Source organism: Atractosteus spatula, chromosome 3, assembly GCF_055471065.1.
Source record: "Atractosteus spatula isolate fAtrSpa1 chromosome 3, fAtrSpa1.hap1, whole genome shotgun sequence".
Lineage (NCBI taxonomy): Eukaryota > Metazoa > Chordata > Actinopteri > Semionotiformes > Lepisosteidae > Atractosteus > Atractosteus spatula.
In genome coordinates, this window is record NC_142708.1 from 4,474,490 (window position 1) to 4,495,906 (window position 21,417).

Below are 21,417 nucleotides of genomic sequence, written 5' to 3' on the forward strand. Positions count from 1 at the left end.
TGATTCTTAAATACTACGTCATAGCCAAAGGCATTCGATGTGACACCAGAAATTTTCCTGACTGAGAGGAACACAAGGATACAGAGACTGTAGTGCATATCATATCGATTTTAGCCTATTTATTTTTCATCTAAGATTTAATCTCTTTATTTATACAGTATTTGTCTATGTTAATAGCCAAACAACATTCAATCTGCAAACAATCTGACAACTCCTATAACTAATATACCACCTAAGAGTTGTAAGCACTCCATATGGAACTACTGCAGCTCCTCTGTAGCTCTGCACCTGTGAGGTTCTGAATACTTGAATCAGGTCCCATCAGAGTCTACTGTGATCAAGACTAAAAAGATCCAGCTCTTCTATTCTGTAAGCATAGAACATTCCTTCAAGCCCAAGAGTGTATCTGACTGCTGTGTTCTGGACATATTTCAAAGCAGCAGTATTGTTTTTTTAATATGGTGACTAAAACTCGACATAATATGTCAGAAGTTCTTTTTAGTGCATTGTACAAATTTGACATACCATCCCTTGATTTAAATTCTACACTTTCAACTATTTGCTAGCATTCCTTTACACTTTCTGGACTTTGATGTTGCTTTTCCTAATTCATCCAAAAACAAAAAATTCGTAAGGTGCTAGAGCTCACATTGGAAATCTTAACCTGTTATTTACATGTACAGTAATTATACTCTATATCACAGATTCAGTTTTGCTGCCTTTTACTGTGCTATTAACTTGACAAATTACTGAAGAAGAACTCAGTCCGCACTTGATCCACGGCCTTTATATTCAATCAATACTTCATACTGTGAAAGAAATGTCTGACATTACCAGCTGTGTGTGGGTAGAAGGAAGCAATCCATATCAAGCTTCAAGATGGAGAAGTGCAACACCATAATGTTAAAAGAAACAAGGTTTGTTTTTCTGTCAGATAGTGTAGCCTGCAGTTAGAGAAGGAAAGTCTGAGTGGAATCACTGGCCCATGTCTCTGACCTTTGAATGCAGCCTAGAAATATGAATAAAAGGACAGCTGTATGTTCATGAAAAGGTTACTTTATGCAGCTTAGTAATTGTCTTATCTTACACAAAGTAAGAATGTGTTTCAATTAAACTGTTTATTGACCTTTGTATGTTTAATGTCTGACCATTTCATTGATTATCTTGCATTTATATAATATATTGTATTCCAAAGCTCTTTACAAATAAGAGGGAACCATCTTCATCCTCCACAGATGTACAGTATAGACATCCACCTGGGTTATGGACAGCTAACAGTCATGACCAGCAGATAAGGCAGGGAAGTGAGGACTTGCTACACTAGTTGCATTAAGGGAAAACTTTAATGAGGTCAGATTGAGCAAAACCTAGACTGGAACAGCAGCATGGGATATTGAATATCAAATTATCAAGAATAAAGTATTAATATTAAACTAGGCAGGAACATGATTTAACATATCATCTGAAGAACAGCACTTCCTATAACACAGTGTACCCAGTCACTATACTGGAGCACTGTTTTGCAATTTCTGGTCCAGAGTAATATTGTTGTTCTGGAATAGTTCAGAGAAAAGTAACTGAATATATGATTGAGTTTAAGGGAATCATGGTTTAGAAAATTAGTCTTGATCTTTGTGAGAGTAACCTGGTCTGTGTGTCGTTACACAGCCAGGATAATTGCAGCCCTGTTTTCAAAACCGTTAGTGAGAAAATTCTTGGGAAAAACTTTAGTTGAAGGTTTTTCTCTATTGTAAATATTTATGTTCTTTCACAAGAGTACTGTCAGTAAAAAAAAAACGTTACACTATTTGTGTGGCATATATTTTTAGGCATCTTTTAACCCCAATGGACCTATTGGCAGGTGGTTCACTCACAGTGCAGAACACAGTTAGGGTTGGGTAGATCTGGCAATGATTTGTTTTCACCTCAGCTTGCAACAGCAATGTTAGCACTCATGTTTCTCTTGGTGCCCATGAGTTTGTTGTGTTAACAACGCTGCAATGTGATGTTTGGATGGGCTAAGAGACTGTGTTTTAGAGGATGTGTACAAGCTGACTTTCTACCTCTTGAGATGTTGCAAAAAATACAGCAATGAAATGTGTTGATTATGAAATGACATTTCAAACAGGGGTATAAAAAAGTTACTCTGTGCTTGCAAAATGTATAAAGTATTAATTTTCTGACCAACATTAGGCAAACTTTCAGATGTATTTTAAAATACTCGTAGTGATGTTAGAATCTATGATAAGTCTGTCATCATTTATTAAAACTATAACTGCGAGTTCATGCATTTGGAACTTTGCTTTTTATGTTGCATCATCACTTTCAAAAACACCTACTGTAACTTAAGCTCACAGATCCTATATTATTTGTGAGCTGTTAAAAAAAATCCCTTTGAAAAGGTAGCCTACTTCTCTGTGTGGTTATTTTCTGAAATCCTTCATCCAACGTAAACACAAAAATGGATTTTTGTACTCACAAAAGATATCATACAGTATACTCACAAAAGATATCATTTCAGTAAATATCATGCTTCAAAGCATTTGTTAGAATCAAAGAGAAACCCATATTTTGAGCCTTGAAGTCTTCTGTCTACTTCAAAAAACTCTTTATTAATACTTAGCTCTCATTTTCCTTATGTGGTATTGTGTTCTGTGACATCTGTACACTTTTCACAACCTGTATCATTTGTTGCTTAATTGTTGCATTTTTGTCAGACACTGAATGTTCTCCAAATTGGTTTAGACCTCTGGAGCTTCCCAGCACTTAAAGGCTAGTATCACATCATGATATAGCTCCTTTAACAAATAATTACAGATTTCGTTTTAAAATCCTATCAGTAACTTTAGCTCATTAACATAAGACCTACTGTATAGTTGCGCTGTATCTGATATTTTAAAAATACCAATTGTGTCTGACTCTCTTGCCTACTGCATGTAAAATAATTGTTCAAATCTGAACCAAGAAATTGAAAAGGTACATACATTAGACAGTATGTGATGATAAAGCAAACATGAAAAATGAATAGCTACTTATTTACAAGAAATATAAACACATTAATTGGTTTTGGTTGAAAGGTACCAAAAACCATACTAATGTTCAGTCTTTGTACATCACATCTACTACTAGAGAACAAAACTGTTTGATTAGCTTTTACTTCACAAGATGTGATCAAGGGAAGTCTTTTATAGTTTTTCTAGTTGGTTTATGAGAAATTTAATCCTCTCCTGTTATCCTGCAATAACAAAAACTCCTTAATCATTCCAGAAGCAGTTTTAATAAGGTTTGGTGTCATTTAGCGAAATGATTAAAAGTGAAGTAGAAATCCAACTGTGCTTAAAAAGTACATTCAAGAATAATAATTTTTTAAAAAAAAAACAAAGTCATCTTTGTTCCTTAGAGGCAGATATTTGAGTTCAGTTCACTGAAAGAAGTTCCATAATATGAAAAATCAAACATTTTGAAAACAAATGAGTTGCATTGGAATGTATCTATCCATTTTCTAATCCACTTATCCAGTACAGGGTCTTAGTGGGAGCCAGAGCCTAACCAGCAACAGACACACACACTCACACTGTGGCAAGAGACTAGAGCACCCAGTGGAATCCTGCACAAACTCGGGCCCAGAACCAAGGGCCCAGTACCGTGAGGCAGAAGTGCTAACAAATGCACCAATTAGTCTCCCAAAAGGTGCAGCAATTATTAAAATACTAGAAAATAACTGTTGTTCTTCAAGAAATACTAGAGTAAGACTGGACTTACTCACCTTTCATTGATTTTACTCAACTGTATTCTACTTAAAATGAAAAAAGGAAACAATAGAAATATTTCCATGATGAAATGTGGAAATAATAGAAAATATAATCTATTGTTAAATATATCTCATGAAACAAAACAATCAGTAATGTCCAGAAATATTTGCTGTTTTGTCCACAAAATAAGATGACAAATGATGAAAAAAGAAAAGGTGAGAAATTGAACAGATGAATTTTCAATCCAGAACATTAAGACAGAATCTTCCCTTCAGTTAGTTTAGAGAACAGGGATGTGTTAGCTTTGCTTGCATTAATATTCATTACCTTAAAGATGTTTAAGCCACTTGCCAGTTCAAATGAATTGCTTCAAATCATAAAAGAAAGGTTCAGATACAATTCTTTGCATCTGCATATATTGCTCTGTCCGTGTCTTAGCTCTCAGCCTCTGTGATCCACTCTGAGATAAGCAGTTCTTCCTGAAATCAAAAGATATTGACATATGTCCCTTATTGCTATATTATCATTGTGGTGAAGGAAGCACTAAAAATATTTTTTTGCCTTTGATTTATTCAGGATGTGCCAATCACTGAAAATGTGATAGCATGTGGCATTCACTAGCTTCACATGAGGTCTATGAAGTCAAAACGAGAAGGATGAGAAAAGTTCAGGATATGAGGGGCTGGGGAAAGGGCGTTGCAGAGAGTGGTAGAGGCAGCAGTATGGTTCCATAGCCATTACATTACAATATTAATATACCATACACACAGTAGCTGTTCAATATTGCAATGGTTTTGATCACTTTCAATCACAGTTATGAAGTAGTAAGGATACGTCCAGCTTTGCATTTCATATATTGACAAAAGCCTTTTATACTCTCCACTGCATCAATTTTAAAAATCTAGCGAAATGTGTCTCACTTCTCTGTTTCCGTACTGTGTATCCAGTTCTTGTTCAGTGAACCCGGATAGAACATTTCGACTTCAAATATATTTTTATAACATTCATTTAAATGAGGGTTCACTAATATTCACTTAGGAATTAATTAACTACACTAACTAATTTGAAGAAATTTAAATTGAAGACGTTGTTGCAAGTCTGATTTTCAGGTTTCCCTGTCAAATACTGTCTTAAACGAACTTGCACAGTTTTACTAACTCAACACCCTTAAGAGACCGTGTGACTCTGAGTGAAGAGATCCTCTGTCCACTGACTTTGGTTGTTCATTAGCACAGAGACCAGGTGTGGTTGCCTCTGGTTCAGAAAATCGAATTTGTTAAGCTGATGATTTTTCTGATACAGGAAGTAGTCAAATTTGTCATTGGAAATGTTGTGAAAGGTCACTTAATTTAACCAGTTTACCAATGGTAATCCCTAAACTATGAAATAAGAGTGACTTGAATACTTTATTGGCATTGGAAGCTTTAGAGACATGCTTGATAATTGTCCTTCTGTGTTTTGGCATTTTGTTTCTTAGACATCACCCTGCCCAAAACCTACCCTTTATCCGACGCAACACAAGAAATGACGTACCACCTGATGTGCTGGACTCATCAATTAATAAACACTTTTACTCCATTTTGCTGAAAGTACATTTGTATGTGTAATTCTGTGTCTACACAAGATTTGCATACAGTATATGAAGCATTTTCCCCATATCAAGACATGTGTTAGACATAGGCCCTAGCATCACCATGTGTTGGGGCTGGGGGATGAATTCTGGCTGCCCAGTGTTGTGTGAACCATTCTGGAAACCACAGTCCACAGTGGACAGATTCATATACAGCTCCTTGCAGAGTATACAAAAGTATTGAAAACAGTAGGAGGCAGCAGGGCAGTTTATTGCTCTTATATATTTATAGAAAATGCCAGTCACTGAGGTTGTTAGGACATTTAGAAATCAATAGCATCACAGGAGTCATGGCTGAGCTGCAAAATGTCTGTCACCTTTTTCAGAAGAGAATGCAGGGAGAGATGAGCATGCATGCAGTGCAGAAGTAGTCAAACTAGCAGCACTAGCAGCACTGGCCATGCAGTTCTTTAATAAAGAACCTCATGGAGAGCAGTAAAAATACCCCTAAAGTATGTTTTGGTTTCTATCCACATTATTACTAGACAGGATGAAATACATAATAATTTTGAATATCATTCAAGCCAGTTTAGGCCCCTTGTAGATCTTCATAATTAAAATGGTAAAACAATTAAAAGAAACCTTTTTTATGAGGTACCTGGTTTTTACCAACAAGAACGCCAAGAAATATAATAGATTTCCCTTATTGTATTGTTTGCCAGATTTGTCATGGCAGAGAGATTAATTTAACAAAATAAACCTAATAACATTCAAAATATTTGATAAAGTACACTAATATATATGTAAAAGAAACAGGTGCTGCTTGCTTAAGAAGAGAAGTTATTGTATCTGCAGGTCCCCCTAATGAAGATTTTATCTAAATTAATTCAACATTTTCCCTCTTTCAGTTTACTTTTTTTGAAAACTGTGCTTTCCATGCATTAGAAATCAATTAACTTTATTACTAAAGGTAACTATCAAAGAACGGATGGTCTTTGTTGTTCCTTTCAAGATGTCTAAGTGCCCAATTATGTTAAATTCCATAAACTCTCTGCAACTAAATAGCATCATTAATAGTTCATTAAAATCTAGACCTCTGAATGAAACATGCTTTTCTCCAATCCAGTAGTAGCGGAGGCTGCACTTTCAGTACTGGAGGTTTCATTGTCCTAATCACCACTCTCTTGGAAACCCACTATTCTGCAATAATAATGACCCTTTTGAAAAGAGAGGAAAAATTAATTACTTTTTCTTTCTTAATACAACTGTAGTGGGAGAAATTAATACATGACATTGGGCATGTATTGCAGTCCAATTATTCATGGCTCCTTTGTTAGTAAAGAAAGCTTTAAAATGCCATGCAAAAAAGAAATAAGACAACTTAAAAAGTGATCCTTAACTTTGTAAGATTTCACTAGCTCAGTTAAATTCTAATTAAGGCAAGAGGACAATGAAATTTAAAGTGGTAGTGTTCTTAATCTTTTAATAATTGACTTAAACTCTCCTGGCCAAGCAAATAACAGCCTTAGCTATCAGGTTTAGGTTTATCAGGTTTAACCCCAAAAGATTAAAGCAACCCTATAACACTGTAGGATTTTGATCTGCGTGTGTTTAAAGAGTGTAAAGGGTTATGTGCTATGATGCTAAAGCAGGGACACAGACACCTGTTGTGTGGAATATTTACAGAAAATGCATGTGAAATTTCAGAGCAATGGGAAGACGAGGATGAGCTTGTTGAAGTTTACCAGTGAGCAGGTGGAATGCAGAGGAAAGTGTTGTGGGAAATTCTTCATCAGACGAGCAGGACACAGTCTTTGTGCAGATTCAGTTTTATTGAGCTCAATAAGTCCAACAACGCTCGCTGGGTCTGCCCCACAGAACAGACAAACTGCAGGGGTTTCTCAGCTCTTATATACAGTCAGAAAGAAGTTTGTTTCACAATCTGAGTGCTTGTCCTGTTCTTTGATATGTAATTACTTCTTTTCCTGCTCTGTCTTGCTCTAGGTTCTTTCCTTTGATATGCAGCAGACATTGATCTGCTTTATCCTTTTTGTGGGTGTTGTTCCTGTCTTTATGTAGCATTAAGTCACTGAGGCTGCTAAAGCAAGTCTGCTTCATGGCATCTTAGCGTAACGTTTGTTGAAGGCTAAATTAACAGACCCCAGCAACACAATGTGCTTAGATGGTGATATTGTGTGAAAGAGACACAACATTTCGGTCATGGAGCCTTCTTCAGGAGTCAGGACACCTAAGAAAGCTCCACAGCCAAAATGTTGTGTCTCTTTTCTTTTCCTTTCAGCATGGAATAAACCTTTATTTGTTCCTTTGCAGTTTACACATGCTGACACAGCTATCAACTTGAGTATAACTGAGGTTTCCTTTGTACATATATAAAATATTTTTTACCTAAATCCTAAACATAGAGTTACAGGAAACAATCACTTCTGAAATGTGGTAATTTCTGATAAAGACCTCATTGAACAATTAGTTACTGTATATGCTATCTTGTCTGACAGTTAGCTGTTAGCATTCTTCCCTTCTTATCAGACCATGTTAATGAGTGATCTGCATTTCTAAGGCTATCTGAAAAGATGATACAAACTGGTATGATATATTAAAGGAGGATTAAGAATAAAATTAAAATATAGTATGAGTATGGGAATGCATTATTAATAACTAGAAACCCTACCCTTGACGTTTGACAATTCAATGTTATTTATATTTGCACTGCTGTAGGTCTGATTGTTTGGATGGGCACATGTGCAGCAGTATAGAGATGCAATTACAGAGTAAGAATGCTGTGATGACTAAATGCACAGATCCCAATTCAGAATTATGGGCTTATTTGCTTTTTTTTAAAATGGAAAATGACTTAGCTATAACTTCACCATCCCCCCTCAGGGTTCGCACAGATTTTGTGTCCTGATGAGACCCAAGAATAATTTATTTCCTTTTCTTCCATCTACCATTTGAAAATCAATGCTATGATCAATAATCCTCCATGCCTCACCTAACTAATACCTCTGTTTCTCAGCCTTTCCTAATCTACGGGCTTTCCACTTCTGGACAAAAACAAGATTGAGAGATTATTTCAGGCAGGTGCATTTTAGAAGCCAATGTTGTTGTCTTTTGTTGGTTCCCTAAATGCCCTAAGGTGACATAAACGAAAATAATGAGAATTTGTCAAATCAGAAGTATTCACAATATAAAATCAATACTTTATTATTTTTCTACTCCTCTATCAGAATTAAGTTCCTGTTTTGTGCCGTATAGTAATAGAAGCACCCTCTGTACTGAGCTCTTTCACTTCAGTCAAATACACTAATGTCTAAATGGAATGAAATCTCATTGACCACTTCATTGACACTGAGTAATAATATGAATAGAAATCAGTAAGAAAGTGATTATGGAACTTTTAAATTGGTCAGGAGGCCTAACTCTACTATTACACTCCAACTCAATCTCTTGTAATTTCACTTAGACCACTTCAATGCACACTGTCTATGAGGCTGAGCTTGAATAGTTTCATTTTCAAGTTTTGTGATTTGCAATTACAAAATTGCATGTTGTAAACTGCATTAAGATTTCATTGTGAAACAGGCACATCGCTTAGCAATATTAAATTGCCAACATATAGAGGGAACTTAAAACCGACAAAACAGCTTTTTTTCTCTAGGGATTCTCTTAGTTTCATTACAAAACAGCTAAAATGCTGTAGAAGGATGCAATTCCTTTTGCATACATTGTGCAATGTTTGCAAAAAAGGCCAGCTTGCGCACAAAAATCATGAAACCTGAGGACTGGCCAAATGTGATCCAACTGTATCAAAGACGTTGAAAGTTAATAATGAGGCATTAATCCTATTAAGAGTTCCTGGGACTGGAGCTCCTGATACTGTCTTTATAAGAAATTCTTATGTGCATTGCACTGTCCATAGCCCAGCAGACAAACATGTGTGGGATTTCCTTTATGTACATACAGTATATTTACAAGCTGAAATAGAGTGCCTTGTAAAAGAATTCAGATTATTGGACAGTTTTTATATTTTGTTGTCTAAATCAATGAATTAATTATACTTTATATACAATCTAATCCATACATTCAAAGCAAAAAGTAAATGGACAGCAAAAAAAAATAAAATTAAAAAGCCACAATTGCATAAGTATTCAATCCTTTGCTGTTGTAAATCTAAATTAATTTAGGAACACAAATGACTTACTTTTAATGAGCCACACAAATAGTTGAGAGGCCTCTGTCTATGTCCAATAATATTGGTTCACATTATGTCCGAATAAATAAACCTTTCTCTGCAAGGTCCTTCAGTCAGTTAATACTGTATTTAACCAAGTCCAAGGAGCTTTCAGTTCAGCTCAGGAATAAATTTGTATAAAGGTGCAGATGAGGAGAAAGGCATAAAAACATATAGATGTTTGACCTTGGTGAATTTAATCACCAAGAAGAGGAACCAGAGACATCTATCTAAATAAGGCTGCCACTCCGAACTGAGCAGCTGGGCAAGGAGGAAGCCAAGTGATACCACCATGAAGATAATGGTGACTTTGAAAGAGTTACAGTGGGTTAGTTGGGAGAAAATATCCATGATACAGTATATCTACAATTTCCTAGTCACTCTATAAAGAGGCTTTGTATAGAATTTATAAAATTAAATCCCCAATATCACATGGTGTTTGCAATTGAGCAAAGCAATTGAGTTATATTGCAAACAAGGAAAAAAAGGTTTAGTGGTCAGAGAAGAAAAACTGAAAATTATTGGTTTAAATGCAAAGTGTGACAAATCCAACATCCTGCATCAAACAGTCAACACCATCCCTATTAACAGACATGGTGGTTTTCATTCTGCTTCTCACCAACAGGGACTTAGAGTCTTGCCAAGACTGATGGGGACATAAATCAATACCACCTTTAGAGGAAAACCTGCTTCACACTTAAAATTGGGGAAAAAATCACCAGCAGCACAATAATCCAAAGCATAAGGCCTCAGCTGTACTGGGGTGTCTTAAGAATAAGAAAATAAGTAAAATGCTTTGGGTTTTCTCGAAAATTGCTTACAATTAAAATTGCATTATTGATCTTACTACCCCTATTTCTGTAACACCTTATTCACCATTCTCATGAATTTTAATGCACCTGAGTTTAGTTACACAGAGAAGTACTCTAGTAAGGAATATTATCTTAGAAGTAATTTTTCGTTTATTGACTAATTCTCTGTGCAATGTGTTCATATTCATTCATACTTTATTTAATTGGGACGTGAGTGCTGTGGGGTCTTTTCCTCCATTCAAGTAAAACAAGGACATAAGAAACATCACAAAAAGTGTGTATTTTTTATTGATACATCAGTGTATGCTGGTCTGTCTTCAATTAAAAACAATCTTCAATATTTTAGTGAAACCATAATAGCAATATACACTAAAAGAGAAAAAAGCAAAAATGGATGTCATTGTTAAAAGCATGCTTTTCAGTACTGTCGTCTTGAAAGCACATGCACTGTAATTGGCATTGGAAAGCACAATGCTCACAATGGTCAAAGGCGAAGCACCTTACAGCAATTAGCACTGCTGCCAAAAGAAAGTTCCCTTCACATTGCGTATAGGTTATAGAGGACTGGGGGTGATATGGGATAAAGCCTCGTGTCCTGGGAATGGATCAGGGCACAGCACAAGCTGTGAGGAGTCTAGTGTAAGCATATGAGATAACACACAAATGCAGATCTAATACCTGAAGCATGAGACTTGAGAACTATGATTTTAATCAGCTTATACTGTTAATTAAAAATTACTAGTACACTAGAATTTCGAGTTTGTAAATTTCCATCGGGTCTTGTTACAGTTGAAAGCTGTCAAGACAGCTTGCATTAAAAATTAACTGCTACAGTAATCCAGTCAATTTCCCATCTCCTGAAACACAAAAAAGTCCCACTTTGCCCCTAGGTCTAAGTTAATACGGGTGTTAAATTTCCCAGATTGCTTCCTATTAAATTAAGGTGTGACAAAACATCCTGTAAGATTCAAAATTCATTATGCTGAGAAGCAGAGTTTGGTTGAAAATGAGAATATCGTCCACGTCTGTAATATTAAGCTGCAGAGTTATAATTGGATAGGGTAGACGAAAAGGTTATATATTCAGCACTTTTGATTAGAAATGTAATTAGTGTCAGTGGAGATGTATTTGATGATTAAATAGTCATTTCGCGGTTGGTACAGAAGCTTATGTAGAACCTGGTAAAATCCCATAATAAGTGTAAGTACAGAAAATAAAACCCTGACATTTGTTACATTAATTGAATAATTCCTTTTTTTATTGTGTGATTCTAGAGACAGAGATGGTATTTTCTTACTGAAATTTCAAAGTTTACATTCAGAGTTAGTGTATGCATATACTTACAGTACATGTAAAAATGTTTTGCCATACAATTCATTTGTCCAGCCAACTACTTTTAATTTCTGTTTTTCACTTTTTCACAATTTTGTTTTAGTGTATCTGCGTTTTTTCCCTTCCCATGGTTATTTGTCTTACTGTTATGTATTATAGAGGAGACCTGCAGTGCTGGGAACAATACCTTTGACAGCCACTGATGGCTTCTGGGGTACTGATACTGTTCACGTAGCTCCATCCCTAGATAGGATGTACAGCACATGGAGAAGGTTTATAGTACTAGCTTCACTGAAGGTCACTGTTTGCATAACCTTGCTTTCAGACTCCTGAATGGAGAGAGATACTTTAACTGAAAGAACAGAGAGATAAGATTGAAATGATTACTTCTTTACTTGTGTGATGTAACAGTATCTGCTGCAGAAAAAGACCTGGTAAAAGAAGTTGTTTTTAATTGTAGTCTTCACTACCCTTATTGACTCAAAACATTGGAAACACATTTGGTTTATTTTCTGTCTCTTTTGTGTTGATGGGCATACATTATACAGTGTTTACCCTGGAATTATGTTGGATTTCAATCTCTTGGACTACATGTATTTTCCCTGATAACTATTCTATTGATAGTTATTGTATTTAACAAAATACTTGTCTTTAGGGATCACTACCGATAGCACCTTTTGTACAGTGTAGTATCATCATCAGTTCTGTTATGTAATTACAGCTTTTTTAGGTTGACTACAGTTTAAATACTACTTGCATTTTTATAAGCATTAAACTACAGTAAAACTACCCTTAAGGCATTTGGCAATATCATGAGCAAACACATTTAATGTTTCTCTAACTCATAATTCTCAAAATCAGCAGTGTATCCTGTGCATTATAGTTTTATAACTTTTCAGACATAGCATAATGTTCCTAGAAATATTTTCTTTGGAATGATACCAGTATGAATATAAGCATAACATACAGTATGTGATTTGAGAGTATCTGCTTTAAAATAATGATGTTTAGATTAGATGTACACAAGTTAAACAATATTACATAATGTATGTGACATTCTGTCAAACCAGCAGTAAGTGTTTAAGCTATTTTTAATGCTTATTTTATTGCTATTATATTGTGTATTTTATTTATGGTGTTGTTAAAAAAAGTTCAGGAGGAAGTAAAATTGTAATGTTACACTTCTGCTCTCTTTCTTAGAGAATTCTTGGAATTCCTTTTTAGGATTCGGTATATTGGTCATGTTGTAGACGAGGCTTGGAGTTACCAAAGACCTTAACTTTGACAGGTTTGCTTCCTCCAAGCCAGGATGGGGAATGATTTCTCTCTTCTGAAACAAGCAGCTCTTCAACCTCAAGTTCTCTGTGGAAGACAGCTGGATCTCTGCACCTGATGTCCCAACCTTCCCTGGAAATCCTGGAACTCCTGGAACTCCGATCTACTGTACGTCTGTTGCTTTGGCTCTCCCCCACCTCTAACCCTTTGTTTTGCTGTCCCAGTAGGAGCCGCTCTGATTGCTAATGCTCAATCTTTCCTTTGAATACAGACTCACGGTGACAGTCTGCACTGGGTCAGAGCTTCTCCTGCGTCTCTGTTGCCTGTGTCTGTCCTAGAGTGTTATAATAACATGTTTACGGCCGGGATGGCAACTTCCTCAGCCAGGTGTGTTAAATTCAAACACTGAGAGTAGGCGCTCCCTTTATTTTCCAATTAGAATTAGAATTTCAGCAAACTACTGAAATGAATGGTGGTGTTAAACAGAAGTTTGGAAAGAGGTCAACATCTTGTTGACATCACTGTAACATCACACTTTCACTTTTTTACGGATAAATTCTCACCTCTAGACCACATCCCTGCACCTACTTTTCTATCAGCCCTCCCTTCATCCTTCCTGCATCCCTGCAGCATCCTGGTTCAATCCTTGTATGTGAGGAGGGTTGCACCAGCTGTGACCTTCTGGCAGGGTTGTTATGTTCTCATTCAAGCAAGCAAATTCCAAGCACTGAAGTATTATCTACAGTATCCTCCGACAGTATATTTGTCTGCTCATTTCATTGTAATTTGACTGATTCACTGAAAATTATTTTGTGCAATATTTCTAAATGTTATAATGAACTAGAAGTGCAGATGGTGCAGGCAACAACCGGTGTGGAACACCTGAGTGTAACTGATAGCTGGAAGATGCAGTTTCCTGCGGACACTCTAAAGCATAGGGCATCCAATAGTGCAGCAACAGAAAACCATGTAGGAACGGCAGAGAGGAAAACAAAAACTCCCAGTGGGAGAAAAAAAAAAACCTGGAGGAGTCTTGGCCCAATATTTGCCCAACCTCTGGGCAATGAGGTATATTGTGGACACCAGCCAACACTTGTTTAAGCTAGTGGATTTGGATGCTGTGCCTGAGAAGTACTGTATGAATGCTATGGTTCACAAAATGCAAGTCAGCTAAAAGGTGGCAGCACTAGTGGCTAGCAGCAGTAGCAAGAACGGCTAGCTTGGATTATAATTCTCCAGTGGAAAGCAGCATATTCTGGATGAACGGAAGAGTAGCTAGACAAGGAAACGGGAAGAGACCTACTGGTTAGTAGGTTTGGTTAGTAGGAGGACACTTGTAGAATTTAGCTAGATAATAAAAAGGATCTCAGCTACGCATGTGGCTGGGAGCTTAAGCAGGGAGAAGAGTCAAAGGCCAATATTGACCAGTTAGATGCTAGACAAGAAGGCAGGGTGAACAGGGGGGAGAACCTATCATGTTAGCTGCTCAGGACAGCATTGGGGTGAACAAGGAAGCAAGGATCCATGATCCTGGATCAGTGCAGACTGATGCCTTGTGTTTTAACCTGCAGGGAGGAGTTGGAGTCAGTGAACTGGAGCTCCTGCAGTAGACAGGGAAAGGTGGGTTAGATGTTCTAATGGAAACAGGGAGAGAGAGGGATGAAGAAGGAGAACGGGATGAGCGAGACTAGAAAGAGAGAGATGAAAGGAGGGAAAAACAGCAGCAGGGCATTTGCTGCAGTTGCTTGGTGTTCCTGGGAGGATTGCTGACATCAGGGGACCTGAAAGAAAAGCTCAAGCCATGGAGTCTTCCCGTGGAACTTATGCTCTCTTATAAACAGTTTTAAAATTGTGTGGAAGCTGGTATGCAATGGTTTCCCCACAATAAAACAGGTCATTAAACATTCTTCATGTCCTTCTAGTGTCCAGTTATCTGAGGCATATGAGTAGATGAGAATGACTTTTCAAATGACAAAAGTCCTTCCACAGCAAGTTCCAAATGCACTCACCTCTGGGCGATCTGGTGATGGCATAAATCACCTGTTATGGTTTATAACCACTATTTCTGACCTACATTTTCTGACAACACTGTAAAATGTTGAAGCTACTGGTGTATGAAAATACCTTCAATTTAATTTACTTATAATTTTTCCCATCTCTGTCTCCGTGATTGTGCAGTGAGTCCATCAGCTCTTCTTTAAAAAACTACCTGTATTTTGTCTGCAGTCATGAGCTACTATTCAGCAGGAAAAAAAAACTTGTGTCCCAACATCCCTTGACTGCTATGGAATATTTGATTTTTTTTGCAGTTGTGAAAATAAAAATGACAATTTCAGCATCTGGAGTCAAATAAAGCATGCCACTTACTGTATCAGTAAAATATATTTTAGCTGCACTGATTATGTGTGAAAATCTATGTTGGTGACACTCAGACCAAGGTATGAAAAAAGGCAAAATCCATCCAAAAATAACATATTTAATCATCATTTAAATCAAACCTAAAGGCATGTAAATTATCACTTGTCAAGCATTTTACAGCTAAGAAAAATAGTCTTTTCATGCCAATATAAAGAGGTCAGAAGCCTTCATTTATATCACTAGAAATGAATATACTGTAGGTCTCATACTAGCTGGTTTACAGTCTTATGCAATATGTTTTGCCTCCTGAACTGGAAAATAGAGAAGAAAAAACACCCACGTTTCCATTTACAGATGTAAAACTCCTAATTTGTATGTGACATTTCAGTTCAGAAACATTGAGATCAGTGACCTCAGGGTCTCAGTCCTAGATATTCTAAGAACTCGTTAGAATTTTATTATTTAATCTAGCATAACTGGAATCAGTGCTGTGCAGATGTGTGAATACATAAATGGTTCACATGTGGATATGCTTATAAAAGTTTATTTACAGTATTTTAGTATTTACAGTACTGTTGGTTGATTAGAATTGTTTGTAATTTATTTAAAGGTAAAGTGCAGACATTCCTTTACACTTAATATACCATGATCAAACTTAAATTTTAACAGGACTTTAAAATATAGTTGTATATGAACTGGTAACAATACTCAGTCAGCATTATTAGTGTGGTCTGCTGTGAATCTGACCAGGTGCTCACTGCTTTCTTTAAATGATCAATTAATAATTCAATTAGACAAGGGTGTTTTGTTGCTTAATTACTGTTGCCTGCTTGTTAATGAAGTTCAAATAAAAGCCTTCAAGTAATGTTATGTAAAGTGATAGGTTTGAGGCTACTGAAAGAAGTCAGGAATTATATCAGTGTTGATAATCAATGGATGCAGGATTCAAGCTGGATTAAAAACTCATCCTTTCAAAACTAGATTGCCCACGGATTCCAAAGCTTAAGACTGTTTATATCAGTTCTATAAGAAAGTAGACAATTTGATGAGAAATGCCTAAGTTAAACATTTGAGATAAATACCGTTTTTCTTTTGCAACAAATTGAAAGACTAAGTGCATAACGGTAATCTAAACGTTTTACACTTGACCGAGGGATGGGGGAAAATGTTTACTGTAAGTCTTTGTAGGCTGTTTAATACTATGTGAGTCTTTGGTTTCTGCCCAAAATCTCTTATAAACCGGTTTAATTTTTAACTGACTAACCCACAAAGTGCGATTGTTTCAAGTTAAAACTTTAGTAGTAACATCAAAAGAAAGAAGCCGCACACTTCAAATCTCTTGTGTTTTTGAAATGATCAAGCTTTTTTGTGCTTCATAACATGGACCTTATAGTCACTGAATAAATTGTTTAGCATCAGCCACCTTTCTTTGCAACATTTCCATTTAAACACTACGACAACTTTTCTTGATAAAGGTTTCTAATTACCACCTCAGGTGTTACATTTTCACAAACAGCAGTGCAGGAACACATGTGCTGATGTTAACTTACTTAATTTAATTCTAATAATATAACTATTAGTTTTCTAAATGGAGTTTCTTAAAATGATTTACAGTATACAGGTAACATTCACTTTTTAATACAGTATGATGGGCTTTTATAAACATGGGTTTTAATCTTCCACATGATATTGTAAAAAGAGTACTACTGTATAGCCATGGAAAGAGTTCAAATAACAGCAAGCAGATTATTTTTTGGTTTTAAGGGATTGTTTTATGTAGATATTATTAAATAACTTAATCTCTTTAATATTGAACAAATGATGCTATGAAGGTACTAGACACAAATCTTCAAAATCTTGAGTTAATGGACTATTTCCATGTTAGCTGAATGTACTTCAATTATGAGTTGGTTAAATGTGCACAAAACGGAGAGCTCAGATGAAGACAAAAGCCTTATATATACTGTATATACAGGAGAATTAAGAAGCAAGACAGTTAAGGCACTATTTACAAAATGGATGGTAGTCATCTGTAACAAAAAAATAATTTGATTTAATGGGATTTTGTTTAAGTCAAAGTAGTACGTGAACAAAACCCTTGGATCACAAAATAGGATACTGTACAAGCAGCAAACCAGAGGGCCTTCTTGCATTCATCTCGCCATCAACTTCATCAGTATATTGAAACTAAATGAAAATTAAACAAAAAAGACAATTTTAGATGTGCCACTGTGGGAAAATGCACCTCTTCCATTCTCATTTAAAAGTGTAAATAAATGCTTTTGTTAAATTTCGGGAGAGATGGCTCTTGTAGACAAAGGAGTAAAAAAATAAAATAAAAATAAACTGGGTAAGCATTACTCAGACATATCCTGCAAAGTGCAAACAGAGTATCTGGGCTTTGTCTGTTTCCTGGAGGTCAGAAAGACCTTGATTTGTCTTTAATTTAGACTGGTGAATCTGAGCTGTTCTTCTACTAACCTTAAGCTGACAGAGCAGTAAAATAACCAATTCCACTCATGTTAAACTAATTCGTTTACTGTAGCTGCAAAACAGACTCCAAGCTCACAAATCTATTTTTCACTGACCCTATAACAAGAGTGTGTCGGCTTCAACACCTTTCTAAATAAGGTAAACAACAAAGGGCAATTAATCTATGTGGTTCACACATAAATCCCATTTAAAAAAGGGCTTGAAGATGCCTCTAGTAGTCAACTTTAGTGATTCCGGCAATTCATTTTGTTATATTGAGTCAGTTTACAGGCGGCACAATAGTGTAGAGCTTAACGCTGCTGCCTCACAGTGAGAGTCCTAGGTTTTATTCCATGCTGGAGCACATTGTCCATGGGGATTGTGCTTATTCCTCTCCTGGTTTTGTGTGCTTGCTCCAGATTTCTTGAACATTCCAAAGACATGGTAGCTAGGTTAAGTGGTCTCTTTAAATTATCGACTGTATAGTATGTATGTTCATGTGTCAGCACCCTGAGACAGCTTGATATCCAATCCAAGGCTTAGTCCTGCCTTATGCTTTTGAAATAGGCTCTAGTTTGCCGTGACACTTACTAAGAACAAATCACTTTCTGAATATAAATGGAGGGATGTATTTACTGTACAACAACACAAAGATGTTTGCAACATGAGAGGAAACCATTTGGCTCCTCTACAGTAGTTCATTTGGTTTTGCCAGTCATACTATCTGACAAAAGGCTATGTGTGTTTACTGTATATCTCATAAACAAACAAGCCTGCATGCTCTTCATACTTTGGAGAGACATCTGCATAATGGTGGGTCCTTTCGTCCTGTGATTCCTCAAACTCATGAGGACTGTGAAAGACACCACCATAAAATTACTCTTCCAAGTAAGCAAAACAGTGTGAGAGGAAGCCAGGATGTCAGGAGGGAGAAGAAGCAGTGAAGAGATCTTCTGGAAAAGGAAGGAAAATTCAATATGGCCTCCCTCTCTTGTCAGCAAAAAGAAATGCTGAGTTATGGGTAAGTGAAGCCTATCCCCCACTACTCAGGATATAACTTATAGGAATATACCAAGTTTCTTTAATTTGTGTACCTCCTTTATGGAATAATTAGTTCACATTTGCCTTGTGCTTGCATTCTATGCTAGATAGTGACAGCGTAAAATGTTTTCCACATTAAGAAATTACTGTAACCTCATGCCTTTTGCCTCAGATTAATATTTGTTTTCTACCACTTAGTTGTTCTATATCTCATTTACTTTCACTTTTCTAATTTTCTCCTTTTCAACCATTTTCTTCATTATTCCCATGCACTTTAGCTGTATTATTTATATACATCGTAATCTGATAAATGTTAATAAAATGAATGCAGATTAACCTCACCGCTATCTTGAATTTGGATTGTTGAGCATTGTGTTCATTATCATATCAGTTGTGTTTTCAGAAAACATCATTATTTAAGTGTAGGTGTGCTGATTATCACTACATCACAAGACCTGTTTTATATCTGTGTTTCAATAATGTCTGCATAGTGGGTATAGGTCTTGTTTTTTATAGGTATGAAAATGCCTGCAACATGCTCTACAGATTAGTCACAAGTACACTATTTTTCTCCTAGAATGCATATTGTACAGTACATGTTTGGAGGTTAAAGCACCTATCCTAAATCATTAACTCCACATTTGCTTGATCTAAAGATTTCACCCAGCCATTCTGTGAAATAAGCAATGATACAGTATCATAAGCTTCTACAACACGGCTGAGAAACTGTTGGACTGTTGGAAGAGTTTTGCTGATGGAGTTTTGCTGTGAATAACATGCCTTGTTTCTTTATAACAAACCAATGGGATACCCGAACCATTATATTTGTTTATCATGTGTCCATAACATCTGCACCTCCTCTGTGTTAATTATATTTTATTTCGAACTTTGTCTTTCCTCATCATCCGTTTACCTTACATCATCTACAGTTTTCCAATTGCATTAAGTCCTCAACTTACCAAACAGATTGCATTCCAAACACTGGTTTGCAAATGGGTGGTTTGGAACGTAAAATACGGTTTACCTTTGAAACAAGGTTATCTGGTAAATGGCGGTTAGGTTCCAATGACAACCCACAAAATATTATTGCTTAGGATTTACACAAATAACCCCTCTACCTCTTTGTAGTTAAACATGTCTTTTCTCATGTCCTTTCAGGACTTTGAGGCTCCTTACAGTGAAACACGAACCAGAGTAGACAAGTGGAAACTAGAAGTGCATTTGAAATCGAGACAGGAGGCACTACTTTACTACTTCAAAGATGCTCATCTATGTTGAAGCCAATACACTGGCTTCTTTCAAGAGATGTCTCTATAAGATCCTTGGATCTCTGAATGTTGTTAGTTACTAACTACCAAATAGGCTAGATGTAGACTGAGTGGTCTCCTCTCGTCCATAACCTTCCGTGTCGCCCCGATGCAGATTTAATCGCGTCTGTAGTCAGCGCATATCCTGAAATAACATGGATGAGTTGCAATTATGAAGTCATTGAAGATGCCTTAGAATGACAGTGGTGACAACTGCGAAAGTAGTGGATAGTGTTCTAGACAGACAAGAAAAATTGAATTACTGTATAAACATATGTCAGAAAGAGCCCCCAACAAGAGGAAATTAATCAAAAAGAATTAAGTGTCTTGAAGTCTAAGTTGGTCAGACTTCTAAAAAATCATTCAAACGGTGTCATGTTCAGAATGTGCTACAGACCACAACATTCACATATCAATTGTGATATACTGTAAATATATAGTCTATACTGACATTGGAAATATGTGTATAAATAAGAAATGTTTATTATGATTTTAAATTTACTTACATGGATTGACCTTAAATTTAGATGCATGGCAATGGAGTGAGAAAAGTTTTTTTTCAAAGTATTTTTGTAAAGCAATCATGTTACAAGCTTTGGCCTGACTGAAGCTAAATAAAACATTAATGAGCTTTATAAGCTGACTTATAAAGCCCTTGATTAGTATGCCCAATCTCTTGATGTATGACAATGGTTTTGGCAGCACCCGGAAAGTTTCAGAATAATTTAGAACAAGCTTTTTCAGAGATTAGACAAGTCAGTTGAGCTTAATCTTCAATTTGTGAAATTATCCACTCTACAGTCAACTGAAGGTGCTTACAACTCTGAGGTAAATATTTATCCTTTGAGAAACACTGTATGACAAAACAGGAAAACAATTTAAGTCTAATACCTCATGGTATTCACTGCAATGTCACCACTGATAAGACACTTTCCTTTAGCTCCATTGAGTATGTCTGAGACACAGTTTGTGAATCAAAGACTCAAATTTGAATCACAACATAGTATTAAACCATTGAAACAAGTAGTGAATGAAAATGAAAGAGAATGAGCTACAATAACATTGCACTATTTTGCACTGATATCAGGGAAGGGATAATGTAATATTGTATATCTATGTTATGTTTACAATTACCTTAGGAGGACATGACAATACACCATGAAGATATAAAATATTATTTACTTTTTCCATTTTTATTTGAAGTTAAAAATATAAAAAGTGTGAAATAATAGAAGAAATGTGATTCCAC